The sequence below is a fragment of the Oreochromis aureus genome, linkage group 1 (assembly GCF_013358895.1).
Source record: "Oreochromis aureus strain Israel breed Guangdong linkage group 1, ZZ_aureus, whole genome shotgun sequence".
Taxonomy (NCBI): Eukaryota; Metazoa; Chordata; class Actinopteri; order Cichliformes; family Cichlidae; genus Oreochromis; species Oreochromis aureus.
The window spans coordinates 15,948,527-15,975,156 of record NC_052942.1 but is presented as its reverse complement, the minus strand read 5'-3'; the positions used below and the strand labels follow the sequence as shown (position 1 = coordinate 15,975,156).

At 42.7% G+C, this 26,630-nt stretch overlaps 1 protein-coding gene across 15 annotated transcripts in view; it reads right to left on the bottom strand.

Annotated features, from left to right (window-relative positions):
• baz2ba (bromodomain adjacent to zinc finger domain, 2Ba) overlaps positions 1-26,630 on the bottom strand; it is a 68,634-nt gene that overhangs the window by 32,861 nt on the left and 9,143 nt on the right. For all 15 annotated transcript variants that reach the window (XM_031728907.2, XM_031728902.2, XM_031728903.2 and 12 more), the window contains exon 2: positions 21,930-21,972. The gene's annotated coding sequence lies outside the window, so the exon portion shown is untranslated. The remainder of the gene's footprint in view (positions 1-21,929; positions 21,973-26,630) is intronic.

Sequence of the window (26,630 nt, the reverse complement as noted above, 5' to 3'; positions counted from 1 at the left end):
ATAATGCACATGAAAACAAAAGGCTTGTGTCTCGGAGGACGAGCAGGCTTACGTGGTGTCAGCTGGTAAGTGAAGCGGATCATTTCCCTACCTTTTCACAGGAAGGGAGAAACATAGACAGAGGGAGGGAAAGAGAGTTTGAGAGATTGAGAAGGAAAAAGGAATAAGCAAGACAATATACTCTGATTTTGTTGTGGGGTGTAGAGGGGGTATGGAGGGGAGGTGGGAAAGGCAGAAGAAAGAGAAAGAGTGGAGAAGATGAAGGACAGCCTGTAAACCGTTTCTGTCGTTTCTCAATATCTGCACTTAATGCCTCGCCTTGTCAAAACGTGATGATGTGAACAGAATTGATTTCCCCCCCTAACAAACAACAAAAAAGCAATCCCTTCTTTGCAGAGGTGTAAAGCAGAGCTACCCTCCCCCTCATCTCCTCTCATCTCTCACAATCTCTCAAAGGGCCTCTTCCTGGGATGAGAGACGGAAAGGGAGAGAGAGAAAGGACAGCGGGGGGAAAGAAACGACTGCGGGGCGAGTCCATCTTCCTCTGACAACTACAAACTGATCACTTAGAGCAATTAAATCTAATAACAATAATAAGATTGGGCTCAGCAATGTACCACCAAATGCACAGCAACAACAATGATTGCAACAATAATGGAGCGCCAAGGTATTTAAGGATCCAATCCTGACTTAATTATGAGAAATTAAAATGGATTTAGCATCAGAATTAGCTTGATTTTATAGGTAATTAACGGCACACCACAGTGGCGGTATAAGGCAAGCGTTATAATCTCCGTGAACGGCTAAATCAATTTGACTTGAACAACACCAACCAATCAACAGAGAACGCCGCAACCAGAAACAGCAGGTCTCGCAGATGCAAGGAGAGGGAGAATTTATGCTAATAGCTGAACTATGATTTATAAGATGTGTTCCAGCACCGGATTCGCAGTCACGTCCACAAATACAACACAGCACCCAGCTGTCAACGCATGCGGCTAATAGTGGTTAGACGCAGCGGCCCTTCAGGAGATAGTGTAGCTATAAACAGCTCTGCAGTTTTATGATTGCACTTGGCCTTCATATAGGAGCCTTCACACGTCAGTGTGATCTGAAAGGAGGGCAGAATAGCATAAAGGAGAGATAGTGTGAGTGCATTTGGTGGCCCGTGCTGCTCGGTATCGCGGCCTTACATCATGCGTTTGTTTTGTGGTGTTGTGTGTCTGTGTTGCGTGTATGTAGCGGTGCTCTGTTACACATGCGGCGGTTTAACAAAAGGCTCCCAATGCATGTGCCTATGGAAGTGTTTGTGGGCACGTATGTGTGTGAGTGTGTGTCGCATCCTCAAACTATTCAACCTCCCGTGTGTGTGTGTGTCTCCTGCCCCTTTTCTCCTCACCCCTTCAACGCACACACAAAACACACACACACACATACGCATACACACAGTAACAGATGGCTGATACTAACTGAGATAATCCGCCAACAGAGTCATCAGCATGGATCAGTGGTAATCAGAGTGTGGACACAATGTCTCTTCTCCAGCCGTAATGGAAGGAGCGCCTGGCGCAAGAGAAGGGAAATGCATTATTCCCCATGATGCCCTGACCTCATTCAAAGACACACACAGCGGCTCCCAGCTCCCTTTCTTTTTTCTCCTCACCATAGACAACAAAGAGTATATCATCGCTGCTTCTACAACATTCACTCTCCCCTCCAGATCTCTCGCTCCCTACCTTTTATTGTGATGTGCAACTGTGTCTAAAGCAGACCTCTGTGTTCAGTCAGCCAAAAAAAAAAGAAAAGAAAAATGTCAACATAGCAAGTGTGTCATGATGAAGGTTGTTGGTAACAAAAAGGATTGGAGTGAGTAATCATCAGTTTTACAGAGTTATTTTTTCCTAGTATTGCTCAAAACAACCATACTGACTTATCGCATAGCCAGTCAAAGTCTTTCTGAGAATTAATAATGCTTGTTATAAGTCTAATATCCAGACACGTTGGTTATCAGGTAGGGGAAAAACAGCCAGTAAGTGAGTGGTGAATCACTCTTCTCCAAAAGGCATAGCACACAACACACACAAAGCGGTACTTTCTGTTGCGCTAGTGTTCGCCAAAGTGATATCATTGACACTTTCTGAATCAGCAAGAAGATCTCTTATTTCTGACCTCGTAAAGCTGCTGTTCAGCCTCACTGCTTGAACTTCCCATCTCTCCGTGTGTTCGTATAGGTTCGTGTGGGTGTATGTTTTTGTAGGCACGACATGTTCGTATGGATGTGGATGCCTGCGCTTTGCATGCTTGTTGGCAATGAATGCTGACCGAATGCACGCACAAGCTTGCTTGACCCCATTTCTCCTCCCTTTGCTCTCCCCCACCACCACCCCTCCCCTTCCTTCTCTGCATACATACCATCAGCCAGGAAATGACATAATCAGGGATCTTGGCAAAAAAAAAAGAAAAAAAGTGACAACCTTTGTACCATGTCAAACATCAACTCAGAGAACATTTAAAGAGACAGTGCGTACTCTGTTACATCATGGTTTAGCACTGATTGTGTGGCTTTATTAATCAGCTAATTGTTATAGCTCTATTTTACTTGGAGTGTTTTATCACTGAGACACTCCATTACACACTTTTTTTCTTTTTTAATTAATGAAGTACAAAAAGTACAGAACACTAAATAACTGAATAATCATATTAAACTGGATTTGCACAAAAACTGCATAACTGCATGGTGAACTCACAGAGCATTGTGCCAATGCCTGAAAGGGAGTACAAAGAGACAGCATGCCCCAGTGTGGCCTGTCTAGGTGACAACAACTAGAGTGACTCAGACCCCTCCCTCGGCACCACTCCTGCCCAGTGACAGATGGCAGAGCGGGGCATGTAGGGGATGGGCACCATCTCTCACCCTTCCTCAGCTAGCCTTGGCAGTGGTGCTGGCCACAGGTCTTATTACAGCCACACCACTGCCTGCCTGCTTTCATGTAACACTGAAGCTTACCACGCTAGAGCTGCTTACTGCCTGCCAGGTAAAAAAGGTAATGATATGGTCCTGTGTGCAACAAATGGTAGAGTGTGGCGTGTGACAGAAGAGTTTCCAGACTTAGTATTTACCGGGCCCTGGTGTAACCCCTACACATACACATACGCGCATCCATGCAGTGGTAAGAGGCTTTAGATAAAGTATAAAACCAAATGGCGTGCCACACGCATTCTGTATATTTTTGAAATGACAAGAAATCAGCTCTTGCCAAATGGCTTTATTTGCCTTTTCAAGCATACTGTAGATGCCAAAGGCTGGAATCAACACCCCTACTCACCATCCGTCTCTGCTGGGTTCCCAGTGACAATAATGTGATTTTGGGACATGGTGATGACTCGGTGGAGAGGAATAGGATAGGCTTGTCACTTGTGTTTGATGTCAAACCTATGTGTGACAGAATAGTGTTACTCAGCTCAACCAGACATAGCACTACTCCCATTTCCTGGCCATAAATAGAAGAGAAAGAGAGGATAGTGAGTGTGTGTCTGTGTGCAAGTGTTGCAAAAAAAAAAAGAGGATAATCTGTGTGTATCTGTGTGCACACAAGCACACCCTTATGCACCATTCTAAGTATCATAAAGTAAGCTCAATAAGAAAATTCCCATCTCTTACGCTCATTCGCATCTGCATCCACCCAAAGCTAATTATTCTCCCCATGGTAACCTAGCAGGGTCTTCACATCAAAAAACCAGAAGTGTGCATCAGGCAATCATCCCTGATGAATCTGCCCTTCTCCCTCTGCTAGCCACTCACACTCATCTGCCAGTCTCAATGCTCATTACTGTTTTTCTGTAGACTGAACCAGATCTGCTCGCCACTGGCTGCATGTGTCTACAAGAATCTATAATGACTTCAGAGGACTTTGGAAGCACAGAATAACGAAAAAAATGCAACGCACATGCACAAACAGACACCCAACAGATGCAGTGGAGGCAAAGTGAGTAGTGAGCCAATGCCTTTTAAGGTTAATTATCATTTAAAACACTGATATCATTTTACATTTGTGCTAGTTCACCTTTCACAACAGAGCTTTGTATGTAACTCAGTGCAGAGCCAAACTGATGATGTGCAAAAAAATGTACCTCGAGGCCTAAAACATTGAGCTCAGATACTAGAATAACAATTCACTTCACAAAATACATCCTGCATATCAAATCCAGCAGATGCAATTCTCCGGTATTTAAAGAGACCTTTTCAGACGTTTGCACAATTCCAAAGTCACAAATCATCTCAAAATCTAATAATCATATCTAATTTTTCTGACGACATTTCCAAAGAGAGCAGTGAAAAAATACTATAATTGCTGTAAATATTAACTTTGATTCTAGTTAATGCTGTTAAGTCCTGTGTTTTGAATGCAGAGAAAAAAAACTACAGCAAAACTGATCCAAAACAGAAGAGCCACAGCAAACTGACGCTGAGTAGCAAAGTATTTAAGTAGAGATTCACCATTTATTTGGCAAGTAAGTGGAATTAGCTCAACTGAATTGCATTCTCTGATGATCTGATTGGCCAACATCCTGAAAAGATGTTTCTACCACAAAACGAAATGGTATCTACACATAATGGACTTTAATTGTATCTGACCTACTTCGTAATGCTAATGCTGCAGCCAATAATCTGTCAGTGAAGCGATTGGTGGGTTCCCTGTTTTTACACTTGTAAAAATTCATGTATGAACAGGTCAGGTTTGCAGGAGGATCTCTTCTTCAAACTTAGCATGATCCCAGCTCAATCCACACTTTTCAAGGTACAAGAAGCAGCTGAACACAGTCTCACAGTGACACCCCCCCCCCCTAATACGTGTTTTTTGTTTTCCAGATTTATTTACAGACTTAAAGACACTTTACATGATAGAAGTGGGAGATATTGCAGTTCATTTTCACCTGGACTGAGACGTCTAACCTCCATTCAATGCTTTAATATTAATTATTATGAACAGAAAGGTCACAAAAATGACCGCTAATGCTGTCAATTAAAACTTCTAGAAAGAAAATCGGAATCAGCCCGGGAAATTGCAAAGGCTGTAAAATCTAATATCCAGTCATTTTTCTTTAATCTTAACAGACACTGTGTCAATAGTGCAATGTGTAATCTCCCTCAGACTAAGTTGATCAGTGCAAGCTTTGATGCTCTGTTTTGTAATGATGGCATTCCTCAATAACTTGTGATGTAATGGCTTAACTCAACACAAAATGTAACAGATTTGTAACTATTTCACTGATTTATTGCATGTTGTTGAACTCATGTTATGTATGACACCAGTGATGTGAAATGACACACAATCTATACCATAAAACAAGGTTTACCCACATTGACTACCATTTAACTGACAAAATCTTAATAAGACAAACGCACATATTTAAATGAATGCAGGAAATAAAATTAACTACCAGGAAATAACATCAGTTATTGGGGAATATCAAGCAAAAAAGGAGCGCGTGAGAGAGAAGGAGATGGGGGGGAGGAGAGAAAATGAGCGCAGTACTCCAGATATGCATAATGCAAATGACATGCATGTCAAATAGCAAAACAAACTGACAGTGACAGAACAATGGAATAGCCAGAGAGCGGCCAGTCGAGCTTGAGCAATTGTTTGAGGCCCTCCTGTCCATTTCCATGGGAAGAAAAACATTTAGAGTTCTGTTCGGCTGAAACTTTACTTGCAGGAGATAACTGATATCACTGTGTAAATGTGACAGAATTCGGATAAGTGGTGCGATGGCTGGAATAGCTTATCCAAGACTACCAGTCACTTTTTTTTTTTTGTTTGATGCTGCTGCTGCAGCACATAATGTGTTATTTGACAGAAATGAAAAGACATGTATAGTCACAAACCCTAATTTTTCACTCTTCCTCTCAACCGCACAAAGCTGCTGCAGTCTTCAGATTCCTTCCTTTGCTGATTGCAGGGCTCAGAAAATAAGTGTCCATGAAAAGAATAAATTAATTTGGTTTAAATGACCGTTATGGCCAGTAAAAACTAAAAAAACTCTTATGGGTGAACCATGCAGCCAGTGGCATCCCAGATCATAGGTTTGCTATATAGTTAGCAGCTCACTTAGCAATTACTGCTTAATGAAATGACTGCTCACAACTCTGGCTTATCTCAAACCCCCACCTTAACACCTTTCTCCTGCCCAGTCCTTCTCCCCTCGTGCTCCACTGTTCACACTTCCTCTTATTTCTTGCTTTTATTAAAAACATTAGCAACACCTGACAAATTGACTTCATTAACTGCTTTCTTCTCAACACAAACAGACAAATGCTAAAGTGCAAATGAGGTTCAAGGTGCTCTTAACAGAAGGGAGCAGAAAAGAAAGCATGTTTACAGGTATTTAGAGTGGCAAGCAATCCATGGTGTTGCATCTGTGTTTGAACACTGCAATCAGGTGAAGGTTTAAAAAGCCACTGAGTAGTCTTCGGAGCAACAATCTGGCAACCTACAGTAAGCTGTGATGGGAAAAAATCCACCAGCATTAAACTCAATATGTCAATCAGCTGTATTCCTCTGTTCAAATGTGTGCTTTACTTAATGTTAAACATGTGAAAATGACTGGCTGGAGGAGAATGGTGTTGTATTGACAGAGAGGGAGGCAAAGCAGCAGGCAGTCAGCCACTCTGTTCTGCTTCACTGCAACATGGGAGGGAGGCCAGCGTGGACACATATACACATACACACACGCACGTGCACGCACGCACACACGCACAGATGTAAAAACACACATACAGGCATGTACACAGGAGCAAGCACACGCTCGCACAAATGAACACACACTTACACTCTTCCTCTCTCGCTCAGTCTCTCTCTCGCTCTCTAACAAACACATGCACACACTCGCACACAGTGCAGCAGGTGAGGTGCCAGCACATCACAGCGCTGCCATTTTTCAGTGTCTTGCTCAGGGAGAAGCGCTCTGACATTTTATGAAGCACTCTGCAGAAATCAGCAGCTTGTAATGGCGGCTGGACTGTCACTCCTTTCCACTCTTCACACTCCCTCTATCTCCTTTCCTCACACTGCTTTTAAGATATTATCTCCACTGATTAGCATAATCTAATCAATTTTACAAAATTGGCTTTTAATTACAAAGAACAATCTTGTCTTCTCACAGTTACTGGTTAAGCCTTTGTTTTTCCAAAAAAAAAAAAGAAAAAAACTCAAACTGAGGCAAGAAGTAAAACCTAAGCGAAAGGTTAGAAAATGCTACCTATCACACTCGAGTGGGAAAAACAGACTAAGACTGATGTGTTAAGGGTATAAATGGCAGAAATATCACCGGCTCATCCTCAATATGCTAGACAGTATGACAATATGAAATTAATACATTATGATTCAACAACCTAGTAAATGTCCCTGGTTGTACGCGTAATGGTAAACAATTCTTTTAGATACGTGCATTTTAAAGCAGCTGTTTACTCGCTTCTTGTTTTTTTCTCTCCCTCTCTCTTTTTGACCCTTGGAATCATGGCTGCTAATATGACTGTACGTGCTTACTGGAAAGGCCAAGTGATTAGAAACTCAGCTGTTAAATATGTCCTCTGCATAAAAGGAGGGATCTATAACTATGATTAACTCTCTGGCATGTTGTTGTGCCTGACAAGCTCTCTGTTGAGCAATGATTAACAGCTTGTGACTCCACAAACCGCCGCTTGCACATTACCACAATGTTTACATTAGCCAGACCCTCATTGAAGCCATTACTGCTGTTGCTAAGCTAGCGCTCATCATTGGAAGCTGAGCAGCGGGCAGCCTGTGGCCCAACAATTTACAATGATGACAAAGGTTGGCAAGCGTGGCCTAAAGTTTACCTCTGAAGTTTCACTCAGGGCCAGTTTAACTCTAACTGTATGCCCACAGGAAAAAAAATGTGATTCAACTTGAAATATGTGGGAAGTGTCAAGGCCAAATCTCTCAGTGTAGGCTACGCTATAAACCTTAAACTAAGCCGATTTCATTAATGTGACATTAGCATTTGTAATGAGAAAAGGGGGAAAAAACCCTTGGGACATCTTTGTGCTGTTACCACACACACATGAATGTGCATGCCCACGCACAGGCACACACACACACACACACACACACACGTGCAAACACAAACACACGCAATCACATAAGCTGCGATATCAGCCACTAATTTACATCCATATTACACAAGAATCACAAAATGCAGCCAAAGCACAGAGGGCAGAAAATGTTTGTATGTGCGTAGGTTTTCTAATGAACACCACAGATTAGTTGCTGTAAACTAACAGTGACAGTTAGTTCAACCTTTCCTGATGAACTGGGCAAATAGTTCCAGACAAATAAAGCCTGGCATTCATTCCCGCTTTATCCTGCTCCAGACGGAAAGGAAGGAAGGAAGACTGTATCAAGAGCAAATCTTCAACAATCCCATCACTTTATTTATAACTTGCCAACGCACAACTCGGAGCTCATGTGATGCGTGACAACACTCCTTGTTTTTTTCTTTGACAAACCAAGCAATACATTAAGCTGACTTGTTTTCTATGTCCCTTTTAAGACTTCACAGATGTCCTGGCAAGCTTGTGCGTGTTGATTTGCTGGGCGAGTGACTGTAAGGTTTTTGTTTATTCAATATTGAGCTACATGTTTTCAGCGTAACTTCAGGGACCAACGGCCCTGTGCAATTATTGACTGGGTGAGTTGGTTAAAAATAATTTTTAAAAAGCTTGTAAAATCACAATGAAATAACACGCAATAATATTATTAATAGAAGAATATGCAACTTTGTATTTGTACAAGTCTTGAGCCACCCCTCATTTCTTTACATTTTGTTAAAAAAAAATAGAAAGTAGGTGCAGTGATTTATAAGCATGTAAGCATGTGCAAACATAAATATAATTACAGCACAAAGGAAAAAAACTTAAAAGGTGTTGTACAACTGTAACAACCTTGAAAGTCAATATCTAGTTTAACACAGCCTGAACTCTCATTGAAAAGTCCTCTGTCCTCTCGTTTCTTTAAGTAGTCTTCAGGAAGAGTTCCCCAGGCTTCTCGAAGGATATTCAAAGCTCTTATTTGTATGTTGGCTGCCTTTGTTCTGTTCTTTGTCAAGATGATCCCACACTCCTTCAATAATGGTTAGCTCTGGACTCTGGGGAGGTCAATCCATGACTGAAAGTGTTCCACTGTGTGTGTTTCTATCCAGGTAGGCTTTTACTGCATCGCCAGTGTGTTTAAGATCACTGGCAAGATGTTGCCAATCAGATGCTTTCCAGATGGTTTTGGATGCTTGATCAAAATCTGACAGCACTTTTCTGTGTTCATAATTCCATCAATTTTGTCAAGATCTCCAACACCACTGGCTGTAATGCAGCCCCAAACCATGACAGAGCCTCCGCCTGTTTTACACATGGCCACAGACATTCATGTGGTACCTTTCTCCTGACCTTCTTTGGGGAAACTGAAACAATTTCAAACAGAAGTTTTAAATTTGGATTCACTCCATGAGACCTGTTGTTAGTGATTTTCAGTCCAGTTCTTGTCTAATTTGGCATAGCTCAGTCTTTTCTTATGTGCTGCAGATAGTTTTTAGGCCTGTCAGCCTGTCTTTTGTCCTCCATTTGTTTATTTTTTTAAAACACGCACTGCACATCATGCTGAAATATGACATGTTTTCAGCTAACAGTTGTTTAAGAATCACCTTTTTGATGCACTAGTAGTTTATGGCTCCCAAACTATTCTTTGGCATTTTTCATAGATTCAACTAAAGAAATGGGAACAAATTATGAGGGCTGCTAGTAAAAAAGTGCTTAAATCACAATTTAAAAATTGGATCTTTGGTAAATTTTGTCCAGACACAACACTCGGTTACCCCTTGTGTGATTCCATTTTTATACTTGAATGACCAGTGTCCAAAGACAAACTTTGAATGACATTCAGAACACATAAAGAAGTATTGCTCAAGACCAATAAAGCAAATTATTAAGTGGCGGCTCAAGACTTTTCCAACGTTACATACTGTACTTTCAAAACAAATACATTTTTTATCTACTTATTCCATCTTTTCACTGTTTATATGAGTGATGGATCAAACATTGCGATGTGAGACAATGCTGAAATGGTTTGGCTCTAATGTGCAGTAAAATATAAACATATGGATAAATACAAAGATATGAATATCTTGCTAAATTTCTGTTTTAGAAGAAACAAGAATGTAATTTTCACCTTCAAAAAAGTGAAAATTACAAATTATACAACATGAGATAACTGTGGAGATTAAAAAAAACCTTGGCGCAGCATTATTACAGGAGTGTTAACGATGATGTGAAAAGATGTTATAAGAGAACAAAAAAAACCCAAAACACTACTATACTGTAACAACAACACGCTATGTAATTAGGCGAGGTCATGATAAAATAAACAGTGATCTAAATATATTTTAACAAGGACCAGGCAGCAACGAGTCACTATGCTTACTGCTGGCTGTAGTGTCATAAAGACTTGTAATGTTGTCTGCTGCTCCCAATAACGAGAGAGGTTTGTAAAAACAAGAGGTTTTTCTTTTTTAGGACTATAAAGCCCAAACATATTGGAGGGGGGTTAGATGCAACAAAGGACCCGAGCCAGGATTAAATCAGAGAAGTTGTGCACACTTGGAACGCATCTTGGCCATAAACGGGCATCGAGACTAACCAAATGTTGTTTATTTTCGCACGTGCCTGTAATTGCAACAATAAGGCATGTTGCTGAAAAAAGTATGTGTTTTCTGTTTTTATGACTGTTGAGAAAAATTATTCAAGTTGCTTTGTAACTTGCCAAAATGCTCGCAGCTGGCAAGCATGTGACTAACAAAAAACAATTTTCACTTGTTCCAAATTCAAAATAAAAGATATCGTCCTTTTTCTTTTCTTTCTTTTAACCGAACATCAAAAAAAGACAAAACAAAGAAACTTAGTCTGACCTTCAACAAACTGTAAAAGGTACATGTTCAACAAAAGATAGCAAGAAACTGACACGAAAACAAGACCATACTATTACAAGACCTCTTTGTTTCTGCATCTGAGCTGGCTTAAAATGAGACAACTCAAGGAAATTCACAGTTCAGTGAGCTGAGATTAAGACCAGAATTGTACAACACTGTGGTCACCACAGTTTGCCTCGAGGCATGCATAATGTTACTCTGACATGGTTTGTTCTGTCCTTCTGTGCTGTCATTGTGACATCTGATGCCATGCAGTTCGAAATAAATGGTCAAGGCAAAAAAGAAAAAAGATTCAAGGCATGACATTCCCAAAGTGAAAGTGCTATCATCCAATCCTTGTGTTCTTGTAAATGTGACCCTGCCTATACCCTTCCAGTGTTATCGAATGGCAAAATTGGGACAGCATGTGCCAAAAACCTCTATTTTTTTCCACACCCAAGCAAAATTTTTACTAAATTTCATTAAATATTTCACAGGAATTAGGAAAAAAAGCACTTTCCTTTCAGTGCAGTTCAAAGTGTGATAAAACATGACACTTATATAACAAAAGCAGTATCATAATGGGAAACAGCTTCATTTTTCCAGTATCACCTTTCTGTGGCTCTATCCAGGACATTTTCCTCCCTCCTGGGGGCAAATGTTGAAGACCCTTTTAAAAGTCCAGCTGTGCCTTAAAAGAGTTAGTCACACCAGCAATGGGGTGCTTTGAAATGGTGTGCAGAATATCCACCAAATAGTGCTCCTTTTTTTTCCTCCCGTGACATGGCCCTATTTCCTGTGTCACCACACTTCCCCTGTGTGATTTCATATAAAAAGCCAAAATATTTGAGTCTCCATTGTCGACTGTGTCAAACCCAGCTTTGACATTACTGTGCTGCAATTGCACTCCCCCAGGTGGATCTACACATGACATACGCACACACACTCATATGCACTTGCACACTGTCACACTGACACTTGCAGTTACCTGTGTTCAACTGTCTTTTCATGTGAAACTAGACCCATAAGTCCACCCTCTGGATCCTAACACTTCCTTTTAGTTGAGCCAATCGCAAAGCTTGCCATCAGCCCCCGTCTTGTTACCTGATATTATTTCAGGAGGAGTTAAGGAGAGCAAAGAATAGTGTTGGCTCTACATGAATGTCTGCTTGTTTTTTTTGTGCGGATGTGTGTGTATCTGTGCTTGTGTCATGACGAGTAGATTCCTTGTGTAGCAAGGCTGAAACCGAAGCTGCCTGGGCCTGTTGTTGATAGCTGTGTCTCACCCACTCAGTGCCCCAGAGGGAGTCAGGACCAAGACCACTGCTCAGGGTCTGTCTGTTCACACACATGAAACACGGGCTTAGATTACACAGAGCTCAAATATGACTCATCCCAAGGAGGGGGTGGAGGAAGGCCTTCTCTGTTGTTTTGCACAAAAAGTGTGCGCACACGCAGACACACACTGCCCGCAATGATAGCTACATCACAGGCTCAGAAGAAAGGACCTTGTGGTTCCACACACCTGCCAAAGACAGATGTTAAGAATAAATCAGAGAGAAGCTCAGAGTGAAGAGAAACTCCACACAGCCGTAACTCCACTAACTCACTGCACACTACACTAACTGGAGAGCAAACAGCTGCACATGACAACACACACCAGTGATGAAAGTAACAATAGCATGCATGCACCTGACATGCATACAGAAAGAGGCTACAACAAGGGTGGGAGAAAGAGTGTATTCAAAGTTTCTGTCTCACGGGCTCTGCTGGTGTTTTTGTGTTTTTTAGCGCTACTTTGCCGCCGTGTAACCAAACCAGCTCCTGTCCTCTCTGGAACTGAGGGTGTTTAAGTGCAATTGTTCTGGAAGAAGTCAAAATCCTCCAACGACAGACAAACAAGTCACAACAAGGCTGAAAGCGGTGTGGGTGGTTTTGGAGAGGAAGCTCGTTTTTCCGCTGCTGACTAAGTGAATTTCATGATTTCTTCATGTAAATATAGCACCACTGGGTTACGAACAATCAACACTTACAAAGCTTGCTCTTTAACTTGTTGCAACGCCCAATAATATGCTCAAAATCTATTTTAAGGGCACTGTGACCTCTAAAAGCACAATTTAAACACCTACACAATATCATCCTACATCCTGTCAGTCATTGTGGCACACTTCCTGGTTCCAGAAATGATGTGTCATAAAAAGAAAACTTGCATTCACAGACAAGACTGCAGCTTTTGTCTGTGCTGGCACCCATGTCTAGGAGCATCTCACGTTACTCTTTTTTTATTATCAATTGACTAGCAAAGGTAAAGTGGTGTATGTAAGTGATGCGTACATGGCATGTATGGGTGTCATAAACAGACACCCTTCATGCTCTGTGGCCCAGAAACAGGATAAGACAGTGAGTTAACCAACGACACTTTGACTTTATCTCTCTGCGTGCTATCCTGAAATTCCAGCCTACTGGTAAACGCCAACTATGTGGCATCCTGTCACACTACAAAATGCATCTACACGTGCGGTTGTTCAGACATGCGCCAACTCAGGAAAGAAGAAGTGAGTGTGCGTGCTTTGCTTTCTCAAGGGGGACTTTTAAATTACGTTTGTGCAGAACTGAAAAACCGATACAAGGAGAGTTAAAATTCATTCAGAAAGAGTATCACTGGAGGTATTTAAATGTCCAAATTAAAAAAAAAGTTTATTCCTGTCCACCATGCTTACAATTATTTGGCAGGATAAATCCCAACTCTGTCTCCTGTGATGCTGATGAGTCTAACATCCATGACTCAAGAGGTCAGGCGGCCCATGCAGGCTGAGAATTACGGGGTTAAGGGGATGAAACCAAGTGTGTAATGTGAGAAGACATGCCAACATGGCTTCTCAGGCAACAAACAGAAAGGCGACAAACATATCTCGGTGATTGCGGGGAACGTGAGGTATGTTGGGAAGAAAGACTGTCACGTCATCCATGAGGGTAAGCTGGAAGAAGAATTGCAGTGGCTTTTTGAACTGGCTGAGTTTAGACATGTTAATCAGTAACAGCCTGTTGTACTTCAGACGGGAGGAGTGTGAGCACTGGGGTGTGTTTGCATGTGTGTTTGTGTGTGTGTGTCTGGCACGTCCAACACCACTTGGATTTGAGCTGGGTTGAAGAAAGAGAAAGCTCCAGACCAAGAGATGATCCATCTGGACTGTTTCCTTACAAAACATATGGAAAAATGCAGAAGCTTTTTTTTTTTTCCTTTTTCCGCCCACAATAGCTATTAATATCTAGCACAGAGCATTTGCTCATGCCCCACTAAGGATTGGAATCCCTTCTGAAACACAGTCATCTTGGAGGATTAGAAAAAAGTGGCCAGGCATTTTCACACACTCACCACATGTATTCTCCGTGTGCAAATATTATCATATAGTCCCATAAATGCTTACAGTAAACTAATTGATAGAACTAAACATATTATTCTCCCAGACACACACATACACACACACACACACACACACACACACACACACACACACACAGACAGGATTTAGGTAAACTGAAGTGACGTAATCTGAACCCACAGACATGACATGACTTATTTTGCTCAAGTCATCTGAACAAAGATAGCTTTTCTTTTCCGCTTTGGAAATAATTCTCGCGTGCATCAGCAAGGACCCCTAAATAATCACACCAACTACCTGACAGCAATTGTCCACAGCAGCGCCGAAACCTGTGTTAAAATGACAGCTCTGTAAATTGTTTTAATTATAGCCAACACAGATAACAGCCTGTGGAAACATCACCCTTTTCTTCAAGTCTTTTTCTGCAAGATGCAAACATACAGTATTCCCTGAAAATCGCACTTGTTGTGTGTGTATGTGTGTGCATGCATATATGTGTGTGTGTGCGCGCGCGCATGTGAATACAATATTCATTTTGCTGCAGGAGGACAATCTATGCATAACAATGAGAAGCGCTAATGAAATCAGCCATCAACCTGCGATACATACATATTAAAGCAGGACCTCAGAGTGTCATTCGCTTAGTGCATCATTTGTTCCCAGTCGGTTTTTTCTCTCTGCCACCTGACCTTTAGAGTATGTACCCCCCCACACCCCCTTCACTTCTCCACGCTAAAAATAGGAAGTGTACCTGCAGTACTGTGGCATTAAGCATACACATGTGTGTGTGCGTGTCTTTGCAGCACTGCACGAACATCATGACAATTCATTTAGAAATGTATACAGCGCTGATTTTGGCACAAATGTTCGCTTTTGGGATTCATACACAGACAACTAGTGACTGTCTGCTCCAAGTTGAGAGATCTGACAATCACCTCTTAACGGATGATGTCAGCATTACAAATGTTAACCACTGTCAGAGCTGTACCTTTAGTATAATGTCATATCATCCCAACTGCCAGGCGATCATGCTCCTCCCTTCCCTCTAAGCGTGCTTCATGGCTATGGTCCCTCTGTCTCTCCCTCTCTCTCCCTAACCCCCACCCCCACGCTGGCAGGGAAATGGATCCCTCCACCTGACAGTGGCCATTTTGAGGCTTCTCTCCTCTCCTCTCTACCCCTGCTTCCTGGTAAACAATGGGAGAGGGATAATTGATCAAACAGCCAGGGAACCCTCCGAGCAGGGGAAGGTCACCGCCCGCCAGCCTAGCTCACTGTGAAGGAGGAGGGGTGTGTGTGTGTGTGTGTGTGTGTGTGTGTGTGTGTGTATGTGTGTGTTTGGGGGGGTCAGTACGTGTATGAGCATTTGTCTGTGTGTATATGTTTGTGTGTGTATGATTGTATTGCATCTATGAATGTTTTGTTGTGTATGACCAACTGTGCAAAAAGGAAACAGAGTATTTAGTGTCTATGTATGGTGTGTGTGTGTGTGTGTGTCTGTGTGTGTGTGTGTGTGTGTGGGGGGGGGGTGAAGAAGGGGGTCTTTCTGACGCTCTTGAGCTGCCATTTTTCTTCCCTGACAAAGACTCCATCTGCCACAGAGCCATTTGCTGCCTCCCGAGTCGGCAGAGCATTCTGCACGCCGCTTTCACCTTGATGTCACCTCTACACAGCTCACGCCTTGCTGACGCTGTAGACACACACACACACGCACGCACGTACACACACTTAAACACACAACAACACACATTACCTTTTCTCTCATCTAACCAAAGATGTATATGCTTATTGTCTCTCACTCACAAACACACACTTTCAGTTTTTGTCATGCACATACTATCTTGGCACTCTCTCTTTCACACACACACACACATACACGCACATATTGAATGTGTATGTGTCAAGACAGCGGCCCTCCCTTTTCCTCTGCATGGCTGATATCACTGTGCAACCATCAGCGCTGTGCATTGTGGGAGTGTCTGTTGGGGCAGAGAGACGCGACAGGGGCTGAGGGATTCACACGCCTCTGAAAGACAGCCAGAGGGAGAGAGAGAGAGAGAGGGAGACAGGAGGGGAGGGAGGCAGAGAAAAGAGAGAGAGATACGAAGGGGGCCGGTAACTGGAAATGAGAGATGGCATTTTAAAGAGGAAGCTGAATTTCACCTGCAATTACCGTAGCTCCGGGGCACATGGCTCGGTTAAGAGACATTTCATTCCAAAGCCACTGCATATAGCTGCCGCACTGAGCCCTGAGAGGCGCATAAAGAAGCAGGGAGAGAGAAAATAGAGCGATGGAAAACTCTCCTCTGCCCTAGATGGCCCTCAGCAGATGCAGTGATGAAAGAGTGGAGGCAGTCAGGGATGTTAACTGGTAAATGAAACCTAGCAGAAAGAGGTAGCATGGAAAGGAAAACAAAACAGAACTAAAGGAAAGGACATATAAAGTAAGGAAAAACAGACAGATAAAGAGACAGAGAAAAGAAAATGGGTATCACATTCAGCAGGCCCCAACTCAGCCATCTGCACACCAGACCAGACGGTTGAACTGGGACTCAGAGCACACACGCACACGCACACACAAACACATGTACACCCACTGAACAAAGAGAAAATCAAATCCAATAATCACAGACACTCACTCTCTCACAGTTAACTACAGGGAACGCTGGCTATGTTTAATGATTAATATCATTCTTAGTATTCATTCTACTCTTTCGATGAAACCTAAACCCTCTCCCTCTATCTCTTCCTCTTTCTTTCTCTCAGAACTCCAAATCAAGCCATAATGGTTTCCCTGAGGCTCAGTGTCCTGGCTAGTTTCACCAGGCACACTGCTGTGTTTCATAGGAGAAGTGTGACTGCACAGAAACCGTAATGAGCTCTCACTGGGAGCTGGGGGCCTCCTGGCACAGCTAATGGCTTCTCCTGACTACAGCTGTATCCAGGTTACAACCTGGCCTGGCACAACAGGCCCTGGGATGCACAGGCCCAGTAGGGACAAACTATTCCCAGCCACAGGCGCACAACATAGGCAGAAAACGCATCCATAGCAGTGGACTGTGTTTAGTGTGTGGGTGTTTGAAGTAGAGAAGGAGGAAAGAAGACCTGGGGAAGAGAGTAAGGGGGCAGGAAGTGGGAGAGGATGTTGAGAGACAAGGGGTTGAGCAGAAACACAGACCAAGGAATAAAGACAGTTGAAGACATGTGGTTTGGCCATAAATGCGGCAGATAGACCCAATAAACCTGAAAGCTTTCATAAGGGAAACAGCTGGTGTGTGTGTGTGTGTAGGTGTGTGTGTGTGTGTGTGTAGGTGTGTGTGTGTGTGTGTGTGTAGGTGTGTGTGTGTGTGTGTTTGTGGTCTAAGACTGTCATGATATCAGATTTTCAACAAAATTATCATGTCCTATCTATCTATAAAGGTTAATATATGCCTGCATAATATAAACATTAGGTCACCATTTCACCGACACGGAAACACTCCTTTCACAACCACAATGTGCAGACATGTCTTCCTTATTGGGGACAGAAAGGCAAGTCCTCATAATGTAAATCATTAAATTTTAAAGTGGTGACATGTTGTCCAGTTAAGGTTAGGTTAAAGTACAGGGGGGTAAGGCAAAGCTAAGCTTGGAATTACTCTCCAGGAAAACAACGGAAGTCAATGCAAGGCGCTGTGGATGATGTTTGTGTGTGTGTATGTGAGAGAAAGAGATGAGGAAACTGTGTGTGCGTGTGTGTTTGTCTTGGTGGGGGGTGGGGGGGGTTCTGCTTAATTATCTCCATAAGACAGTAACCCTGCATTTTCTAACAGCGCATGCATGCACAGACTAAGTACAGACAATAATGATGGCTTTTTATAATAACAACTCTACTAATGATAACCAATTACTAATAGTCATATTAACCCATTTGGCTAAGCTTCCGAAATTAAAGCAAAATAAAACACAAAATCAGAACAATCAAGGACAAACAAACATAAAATTTAGAACATAATCGGTTTTTAAACCTTTAAATCTGGTGAACCATGTGACCCACAGAAAAAAAAGACAACATCTGGGTTAGGCTGATGAAAGGGGCAAATGCTCTAAGATGACGTCGACAACTTTGCAAAAATGTCTTAGATACCATTTTCTACTCAGGGTGAGGGTAATGTGATTGGTAGGTTGGTAAGTAAGTGCAAGAGATGGCAAAGGATGGATCATCACTTGTTTTCAAACCTAACAGTGAAACAGGCATTAGAGCTGCGTCCAAGGAGCTCAAATTGCAATCCCGTTTGTATGCGGCTAAAAGGTTTGTGATGCATGGGGTTTAAAGGTCTACTCCTAATGTTTCATAAATTACTGGTATACAATTATGTTGCATTATGACACCCAGAACTCAGCATTGTATAGCCAACATCAAGCCCGTACTACAACAAATACAATACAGAGACATACACACACACACACACACATACACACACACACTCCTGTTGTTGCCCTCTCTGGGAAAGCTCACAGCTTGGGTTCTTTAGCTCCTGTTTTGTCTGGCCTCCATTCAAAATGGCCCCCTCATGACCACACACATTATGGTCCGGGCAGGCAGCCCCTGAGTGGACTGAGGCTCCCTGGGTGCAAGCAGTGATTCATGGCACAAGTGTCTGTAAAAGAGCAGCCTCACCCCACGCTGCAGCCCTTCATGGGGACAAGAAGAGCAGAGGCTGTTTGGCAGTGGGGGTGAATCAAAAGTCTGGCTACAGGACTGAGCCCTGTCGAGATCATGCGGGCCAAGGGAGGCAGAAGGGGAACAGCCAGTGTGTTTCCTCATGTGCGCGTGTGTGTGTGTGTGTGTGTGTGTGTAGAAAGCATGAGTTTGAGTGAAAGCGACACAAAGACATGGATGGCTAAGCCCAAAGTAATGCTAGAGTGTGTCTGCTGAATCTACTCTGCTCCCTATCCCGAGGACAATCACACAGTAGCTTTTTAACAATCTTAGCTTCGAGGCAAGTACAAAGTACTAAATGTTTAGGAGTTATCTCTAACACTTCCCCAATCTAACAGAGCACCAGTTTAAAGGGCACTGGGAAAAAAGACACTGTGAGAAACAAAGCGGGCTCATGAATAAGAGCTGAAAAATGATAGTAGTTGCTAGGATTGATGAAACCCTATTCAGGTTTTGTGACAGGCAACGAGACACACAAATTCTTTCCCCTCAGGCTAGAAGGTGTAATTTCCCCTTCCACTGCCACAAGAGTCATGTAAAAAATTATCTATAGCTCAGTGACTGACTGCTTCGAAGTAATTCCAAGCAGTAATTTGTCCTTCTATCTATCTATCTATCTATCTATCTCTATCTATCTATCTATCTTTTCAGATCTATTCAGAGACACTCAGAATAGAAACACTGGCATGCTACTCTGTTGTAACACACGGTGGGATGCGGATGGAAATGCTGGCCCCACAGGACACACACACACACACACACACACACACACACACATAAAGAACGGACTGCTGTGGGGCTGACGCAAGACTATCTCTGTCTCACGTGTCTCTCCCCTACGGCCGCCCGCTGCTCCTGACCTTCGAGATGTTTTTCTCTCTCCTTCTCCCTCTCCCTTTATTCCTCTCTATTTCACACTCACATAACACACACACTAACTGACTCGCACACACACACACACACACACGCCTCCTTTTTCTGCACACCTCCCAGCCACTCAGTATTTTGTCATTAAAAAGCATTGCATTTCAAGCTTGGATCAAGCAGATGGGGCTGCGTAAGCATTGCTGCTCCTTCGCACAGCACCTTGGCTTAAGTACAGATAGTTTACATGCAGTACGGCGCTCTCGCTTAAACGCGCACACAAACAGACATGCGAGCGCACACATGCACACGCACAACCTTCCTGGAACCGGAGAATCAGCCCGTTTGTGGATGGCTGCTTCGCGCGGGTACTGTGCATCTCACTTGTGTGATGCCTAGCTGATGTAGTTGAATACTTTAAGACATGCTCTAAAAAATAACAGCGCTACACAGCAGACGAGGGTATCGTCTCTTAGCAGAGAAAGCCTCATTCTTATCCTAACATATTTTGTAGTCCTTTCCGTAGACCAGTGGTTCGTGCCTTGCAGTGGCAAAACACTGACATAAATACTCACATAAAGTTCAATGGGTTCATAACACACACAATTACACACCCACATGCGTACGTGAATGTAATATAATTATATCTCTGTGCCATTAGACACATTTCTCTGTCTTTCTTTCATTTTTTCTCACCCTCAACATTTGCATATTCCTTTGGGTGTTTGAGTTGAGCAGCTCTTTCCTTTTTCCTTCTCTTGTCTTCCAAGCAACAAATGTCAGCTAATTACACCATAGCTGTTTGGATGAGCTCCATCTTTCCCCTGTGCTCTGCTGTGCTTGTTCTCTATGGGGCTGCAGGAAGAGTCAGGCAGCCAAGACACCAGTTAGGAGCAGCCAGCTGTGGGGGTTGAGCTAGAAGGCTACCCCCCCCCCCACCCCTTCAAAACACACACACACACACACACACACACACACACACACACACACACACACACACACACACCCCACCACCACCACTACCCACCCCTAGAAATTGATTCCCCAAGAGAGGACTCATCAATACTTATCACAAATGATACAAGCAGCCCGCACCAACCTGCAGGGGATATAATGTATCATTCACAGCAAGAGATGAAGCAGTAATGGTTAGACCTGATAGAATCGGGTCTGCTAACGCACAAGGCTAAAAAGACAGTCATGGGCGAAACAAGTATTTCACTGAGCTCTGCATTCAGCAAAAACCTTCTTTTAAAAGATCCAATTTGATCTGGTGACACACTCACAGGCACAAGGCCATCAAGTCGGGCAGGAGAGAAAGTGCAAGTCATTGTCTGTGTGTGTGGAACAATAAACTGGCACACCACTTGGTGTGTGTGAAGTGAAGCCTTGAGGACGCAGCCGCGCCCCTGAGTACAGCTTGCTCTCACACACAGACACAGCGAGAAAACAGAGAGGGAAGAAAGAAAGGGTCTCAAAAAGGAGGAGATTAATGCTACACGCAGAAAGACACACAAACAACTAAACCCAATCCAAGATCCTAACCCAGAAGCACTGTCGGGCACAGTTAACACCCATTTACATTCAGTGTTGGGTCTGAAGAGATAGCAAACTCAAAGGATGTTTATTAGGCGCGTACGTTTCATACAAATATTCTGATTAGAATGGGAGAAATCTAATTAATTGCTTGATTCACTGAATGAACCCCGAATTTGTAATGTAATCATAACAACTGCTTTTCAAGGGGCTCTTGTTAAATTTAATTGGGGGAGAAGAAAAAAAACATCCTCTTTCACTGAATGAATGAAAATCAAATTAGGCCTGAAACTGGAGGAGTCTGCAAGTTTGTTCTGGCGTGCCATAAAAAAAATAAATAATTTTTAAAAAACCACTGTAAAAGCAGAAGTGTGTGACAATGTATATTTTCAAAAGTCACACATCAACTATTTTGTAACACACATGCATTTTGGGCATAGTGTGAGAAATTTTAGAGATGCACTTACTGTTACAGGTGTCTTCAGCTCTTTGACATCACTGCTGTAACACCTGGGGAAAAGCAGAAACAAGAGATCACTGTGGTTCGGGCCGAATACAACAATCTGACTCATAAGAAGAGCAGCATTCTCAAAACGGGCAGTTTTGATGCAGTACTATGAAGCTTTTTTTTCTTCTTTCATTTCACGACCTGAAAGCTGGCGGAGGCCCTAAAAACTACTTGCACTTCAAAGTTACAGTTACACAGCTTAGTATTTGTGGTTTTCCAGACACATCAAAGGAAAAAAATATAGTGACGTCTGAAACACAGCTGTGGCTACACACACACACACACACACACACACACACACAAACAGAAAGATATTCACACCCACAAGAAGTCTCTTTCTCCCTGAGCCCTTTCTTGCAAAACCTGTTTGTTAGAACTGAATCTAGACATTGGAGCTTCAAGTGTGAGGATATTTTCCCTAAACACAAGACAGTTCTTGCAGAGAACCAAGCCTTACCAGCGTTCTCACGCCCATCTCTCATGCATTGTCTCTAAGGCCCTCCTGTGCACTTACAGCCCGGGCTTAATCTGAGCAGCTCACCATAACAGACAACACCCTGCTTTGTATATCACACTACAGTGCAGTTTTTACAACTTTCATTTACGCTGATATAACCTCGTGTTGAATAAAAAGAACAGCTGAAGGACAGCTTTCGATTACGAGTTATAACTGGTGTCAGCAAGGTTAGGTGGGATCAGAATGCAGTACCTACAAATGTCACGGCTCCCCGTACACATGCACACAGACTCAGGGAAGCAGACATTTCCAGACACGGCAACACACAAGCAGTGTTACAGCATGTGTGGGTAGCTATCTAACAAGGTTTTGTTGTCAGTAAACACATCCATCTGGTCAACAGCAACTGAATCAAGTCTGGTGGATGCCTCAGCGGCACGGATGTGGTGAGATATTACAATAATAGTTAAAGCTATCCTTTTTCCTACAGAGTTCCCGTCTTTTCTGTTAATGTCACTTGCTCAAATGGTAAAAAGAAAGGTAGTACGTTACAAGTAAGTAAGTCATTTTGTCTCTCCAGATGCCTTCAAGTATTGCCAAAGTCTGCGGTACACAATGCAACGCATGTCTGTCATTACAACTCAATGTATCACTGAACAGGAATCACCTAGACTGACTGTGTTGGTAATAACCGAACTGATCGAACTGTAATGGTTCCCCTCATTATCTGTGCTCTTACACAAACACACACACACACCATCACAAACTACAGGCACACACAAATACTTTGATAACTCATCGCAGTGATAATGATAACAGAGAGCCAGGTAGGCTGAATTCATCTTCAGCTTTTTTCATAAAGGCCTATTAGTGGATGATTAAAGGATCTCTGCTCACAGGACTTCACCACAGAAAATGATTTGCCAGCCACGAGGCAGGTGAATTACACTGGATAAGAAAGCCAGTGCTGTCTGCCATCATTTGCCTCACTGAGAATCAGGCTGTTAGTCTATTAACCTCATTTTACGGTAGGATCTTACCAGTTTTACATCAAACATTACAAAACACTCTTTTCCTGTGACTGTAGCCTTGTTCCGCCGCTATGTCCTCATAAATTATGTCAGGGCATTGTATTAGGTCTGCAGCAAACAATTAATTAATTATGGATTCATCTTTTTCAATTAGCTAATAGTTAATTTGGCATATAAAATATTGAAAGGGAGTAATAAATACACATTAAAATCTTCATAAAGTCCAATATGACATAAATAAAACTGCTTGCCCAAGCCCTTTAGATGTATTTTACTACAACAGAAAGACAAAAAGAAAGAAGGCGGAAAAAGTACAAAACAGCTGAAGCCAAAGTCAATGCCAAGCAAAACATTAATCAACTACAAGTTTGAGTGAAATATGATGTGAAAACTTCAAAGCGCTATTTACAGTTGAACAAATACAAATCATCACGAATGCAAAAAGGTTCACCTCAGCATTAATTTAGTGTGACAGAATTCACATAGCCTTGCTTTCTGAGTAACACCGAGATATGTGAATGCTTTTATCCAAGTGATCCAACAAAATCCGTGCCCTAAGTTGTGCCGGTGAATTTATTACTTTTTGAGTAACAATCCGAATGTCAATTTAATAATAGCCATCATTGCTTAGTCATTTCCATCTAATTAACGTGAAGGCAAATAAAACCAAACACACATACACACACAAAGAACTATCTCCAAAGTAATAATTACCAGCATTTACACTCCAGGCATGCTTGCACATGGACAGCATACAACCTAACTGCTATGATGTCTCCCTGAATTGTCTTGTTTGGTTACTCTAATCTACCCCTGTTGCCTCAGCCAAACAGATGTTGACTTTACTTTAAGATTCATACAACCGCTCTCAGGCATCCGCACAGGGTTAAATAGAGGGGTCAAAAGAAAAGACAAGGACAAAGAAAAAGAAAAAAGAAAAGAAAAGAAAGAAAGAAAGAAAGAAAGAAAGAAAGAAAGAAAGAAAGAAAGAAAGAAAGAAAGAAAGAAAGAAAGAAAGAAAGAAAGTCACGTGAGCCTTCTTTTATGAGCAAGCTCTGCTGGTATTTGAGCACGGAAAACAAGTGTACTCTGAAAATATACATATTGAGATTGGCCTAAAATCCCCTGCTTTTTAATATTTGATGCATTGTTAGACGAGCGACACTGGCGAGGTGTTTGTCTCTGTTGTCTCTGCTGATCTCTGGCACACCGGGCCCTGTGGGAGTGAGTTAGTGAGACTTGGCCGCAGACATTTTCCTGAAGCCCCCAGAACAAAACAGGCAAGTCTTGACAGTCTGTCCGCCACCGAGTCGTCACACAATCAGTTGCAGGAAACCAATCCCTAAATAGCAGTGATTCATCTCTTCATCACACACAATGCCAGTACACAGTGCACAAAGAAGCTCTCTCTTCCTCTCTCTCTCTGTCTTACCCTATCTGCCCCCCCTCCCTCCCTCAGTATGGTCTCTCATGCTGCTTAAAAATAAGTGCTTCTCCCAGCTTTCTTTGCCCTGTGATTTACTGGCAGTGTTTAACTGCAGGGCAGCATCTTTTATCGTTACATGATCTGGGGCTGAAAGCTGACAAAATGGAATCTCTGCGCAAGTACTTTTGTATGTGAGTAAGTGTACGTTCAGGGGAAAGATGGGAACGAGACGAGGAATAAAGAACTTGTGTGAGAAACGTTTGCCTAAGTGCAATTCAAATCCCTCCAGCCTCCCAGTGCTGCGTGTATGTGTGAATATACGTGTGTGTTTATCATTCCCCTAAATGGTTTCTTCCTTGACTTGATGGAGCAAGTGCCATCTCGAGGGAACGGGTTACACCACACACTGGAGTAAAGCCCTTTGAGACCAATGAAAAGCTCTGAACATTAGTGCAATCCATTTGTGTGAGCTAGAATATATATATATATATATATATATATATGCATGTGCGTGTGTAATTCCAGTCTTGATTGTATGCTTCGCCCTTTTACTGCTGTGTATGTACGCATGTTTTTGTGTTGCCATGATAACTTTTCTCTTCGCCGCATTGAGCAATACACCTCCATTTCCTGCTTTTCTTTGCAGGATAAATCTCATTCGGATATATATATAGTTAGCCTGGCATTACTGAGGACTGACTTCAGTTGCATTTTGATACCAAAAACGCAAGCAGCTGAATGCTGGTGGATGCTCATGGTAGCGCAGGCCTACACAACAGGTTTAGCGTATCGCCACAGCCTTGATGATCCATCAGGATGACGTGTGAAGGTCAGAGTAGCCGTGACCAACACAGCTGTCACATCTCCTCCCAGCACCCTCTTGGCTAACTGGCCTTCCAAAACACTCAGCACAAAACATGGCCAACCGGGGGAGTACAGGGGCCAGGGCCAACAGAACATGCCTATAACCCAGACTGGGCTTGCGTTCGCACTCCATGCTGTAACACAAGATGCTGCAAAGAGGCATATCAGAGCTGTTTTTCTGCAACGGCAATGCAACTATGACAAGGGAAACCGGCAATGGAAAAACATTATGACGTCTATTAGCAGTGGCTTTTAAAATTTAATTCAACAGCCGATAAAGCCGCAGTTTTAAATGACTACCAGCTCTGTTCTGTACAAGAGGAAAAGGATACAGTGGAGCTGTGTGGAGAGCAGATGTGAATCCACTTTGATTTCGGTGCCTGTGTGTGAGTGCGTGCGCTCGTGTGTGTGTGTGGAGCTTCTATTAAATGGATCTGCTGTCTCCTTGATCAAGGGAGTCAATAAAGGGCCAGTGCTGTCAAACCCTCAGGGGTAAGTGTGTATGCACATGTGTGTTCATGTTTGTCCATGCATGCATGTGTGGCTGTGTGTGGTTGTGTGTACTTGTGTGTTACGGACAGATTTTGAAGTACTCTGACAGGTGAGTGATTGAGTGCTTTCATTTCCCTCCAGCGACAACAAGACACTCGCACACAAACACCTGCGCGGCGTGCACACACAAATACACACACACACACACACGGACACACACACACACACAGTGGTGGATGAAGAGAGAAAGAGAGAGAGCTGTTGTTTCCTAAAGGATGCTGCTCCTGCCTGCATGCTTAAATTAGCTCTAAATGTTTGGATTACACACGGGAGCTCTCACAGAGGATTTAGCAGCCATAGCCTAGAGTCTAGGGGATGTGTGGATGTTTC